Raw genomic sequence first — 3,007 nt, 5'->3', positions numbered from 1 at the left:
TTTTCTGTGCCCATTCGATGCTGTCTCTCCTCACCACTAGTATGCCTTCAGTGACGAACGCACCACCCACTTTTTCACTACCGCGTGTCCTATAATATTGCTACATTTATTGCTACATATTGCTATAATATTGCTCGAGTCCTTCATGCTGTTATCCCTGTAACTTATGAAATCGCTCCTGTCGCCTCGTCGCCTTCATCTTCCACACAGGCCAGCGGTATCGTACACGTCGCACGCTTGCAGCCCTACCACTCTCCCTGTGACGTTGACATCAGTTGCGCCGAGAAGGCGCTTCTGTCGCCGGGGTTATGCTACATGCATATTGCCAGCCCCTTGTACCATCCGCGTGTGCGCTGGACAAACAGAAGGAAGATGTCTCTCCGCTCGGGCTCTGAGCTGAACTGGTCAGCGCTGCAACCGCTACTGTAAATAGTCTACGGACAACAGTCTACTGAGTTGTCATTCATATAAAGATATCCACCACTGTAATCGAAAACATCCTGTCACAATAGTCGATTATGGTGATGAATTATGGGAAAGTTTTCAATAAGGTTGAAAGAAATAAAATTTAGAGCGTCGTACTTATTCGCACTGAATACTTGGCGGGGGTAACTAAGGCCTGTCACATATAGCACTGACAAATAGAGTGCGATAGTCTCACGATCTGCGCCTGAGATGAAGAAGGTGCTCAGGAGATCTTCTTGTCGTCATTGTTACCAGCGTACTCGATTTACAGTGGATGACCAAAGCCTCTCTCAATAAAGTTCAATTATATGGCCCAACACGAGCTCATTTCACCTAATGCCACCAAATATCTTGACTTCATCACTCAGCACTGCCGCCACTGACTGCGTTTCCCATCCCTTAGTACCATACCCCCACTGTTATTCACCACCAGTGTTCTCTTATGTAGAGTAGTAGTAGAGTAGACCCTGCAAGCTGTGGCTCATACACACATGGGGATTGGCCAAGAACCGGTTAGTTTTTAAAGGAAAATTGAAGTTAAAACTTTGTTTAATTAACACTAAAGACGTATAAATGAGTTAGAGTTAAAATTATACTTATAATAATAATTATAATAATACTTATAATAATAATAATAATAATATAATTATGAAATAAATAATATGAATATAGAATAGAATTTAATCAATAAAACAGATAATTTGGGGGGAAAAATATAAATAATATTTTGGAAAGGTAAATTTGACAATCTAAATCTTTTTGAACCTTTAAGAAACTCCTGCAATGCATCAGCAATTCTCCCGTCACTGTGGCCCAGAGAAATAGTCCCGAAAGACAGTACATTTTGTTCATTTGTTTCTAATCTAAGCAGACGGAAAAAGACACCTAAGGTATTTTTGCGCAAGGTAGAGTACCTCTTGCAGGAAATGAGAAAGTGCTTAGTTGTCTCACGTATTCCGCAAAAAGGACAATTAGGCGAAGCTAGCAGACCAGCTCTGTGTAGATAAAATTTAGATAGAGAGTCTGACAACGTAGTCTTGTGATTGCGACTTCTATTGTTCGTGATTGATATACTTTACTATTCCACTGATAATTTAAGTGCTGGAATTCTAATATGGTCGTTAATGACGGTCCGGAAAATTCCTCTAACATCATTTTCCTCATAAATCTGGCACCTGTAATGAATTTGGATGCGGGCAACACCTAAATAATCAGGCCATTCAATGATGACCTAGCTAGCGCATCTGCCATCTCATTCATAAATAGGCCCTTATGCCCAGGAACCCACACTAACTTGATGACCATTATGTTACCCACCTATGTGCACTTTGTTTTTCTTGGTGATAACTAGGATTCCTGTTTTTCATCTGTTCTCTATTCAGCTGTACTCTCGTACAACTTTTAATGCTACACCAATCACTTTTAATTTTATTTCAATTAGTTATTTATTTACAACAATAATGTTGCGGGAGACCAGGGGAAAATGCTGATCAATCAGCTTAATGGCCTCGGTCACCCTACCCGTATGTCAGCGTAAACGGTGGCTACAAACAATAATAACAGCAACAAAAATGCACACATAATATATTGGACATGGCTTTTGTTCGAACGCACTCGGCGGGCTCGTTAACTTCTTCGATTTCTGGTTACATAAACTACGACCCGTACGTTTGAAATGGTAGAATGCAGTGGTTCTGCACTTCTCGCTTTAGGAGCAACGATACGTTGTCTGCCATCATTTCTGAATGTCAGCCATATGCGCTTCGGCCTGTGCTTATTATTCGGTGAATGTATTTTTCATGAGAGGGCTCCCCTTGTAGTTACAGCCGCAAATACATATATTATGATGTCTTAATTAGGCATACGATTTGTCTATTTGGACAGAAGACCCGGCAGCGAACAAGAACAGCACACCCAGACGCGATGATAATGAGCAGGCACGGCGAAGAACGATGCATATTTAAAAATATGATGATGACGATGATAATGTACAGATGATGAATATGCGTATAACAAACGCCCACACTATACTTTATTAATGAGAACTAACAGACAATAACGCCAAGGAAAGTACAGGGGGGTGTTATCTGTAGTATTTAGAATGCAAATGTGAAGAAAGTAAAGTGGACGAAAAGATGACTTGCCGCCGGCAGGGACCGAACCTGCGACCTTCGAATAATGCGTCCGATGCTCTACCACTGAGCTACGGCGGCGGTCATCCTCCCGTCCACTTTCTGGGGTATATATGTTGATTAAACCTAGGAGTGTTAGTCAGCGCCAATCGCAGCCATGGCGGCGAGTGTGGAACACTCTTTTTGTGCCTCTTGGCGTCACGTAGCACGTGATCTTTTTTTTTTTTTTTTTTTTACGAGTTGGCAGCTGACCAATAATCCCTCGCATACTACCAGAAGGCATTAAGTCTGCCAGGACGAGACCCTCGCTATGAATGGAGGAAAGCTATGATTTTTCAAGGGCTCGTTTATCTTTGTTAGACACAATATTAATGAGAACTAACAGACAATAACGCCAAGGAAAGTACAGG

The 3,007-nt window shown here is 41.6% G+C and overlaps 1 non-coding gene across 1 annotated transcript; it reads right to left on the bottom strand.

Annotated features, from left to right (window-relative positions):
* Positions 1-2,606: 2,606 nt before the first annotated feature.
* Positions 2,607-2,678, bottom strand: Trnam-cau (transfer RNA methionine (anticodon CAU)). Its single transcript has one exon. It is a non-coding gene; the product is annotated as a tRNA-Met (tRNA).
* Positions 2,679-3,007: the final 329 nt, after the last annotated feature.

This window comes from Rhipicephalus sanguineus, chromosome 8 (genome assembly GCF_013339695.2).
Source record: "Rhipicephalus sanguineus isolate Rsan-2018 chromosome 8, BIME_Rsan_1.4, whole genome shotgun sequence".
Taxonomy (NCBI): domain Eukaryota; kingdom Metazoa; phylum Arthropoda; class Arachnida; order Ixodida; family Ixodidae; genus Rhipicephalus; species Rhipicephalus sanguineus.
Note: the sequence above shows the minus strand (reverse complement) of the source record. Positions and strands in the feature narration are given on the sequence as shown.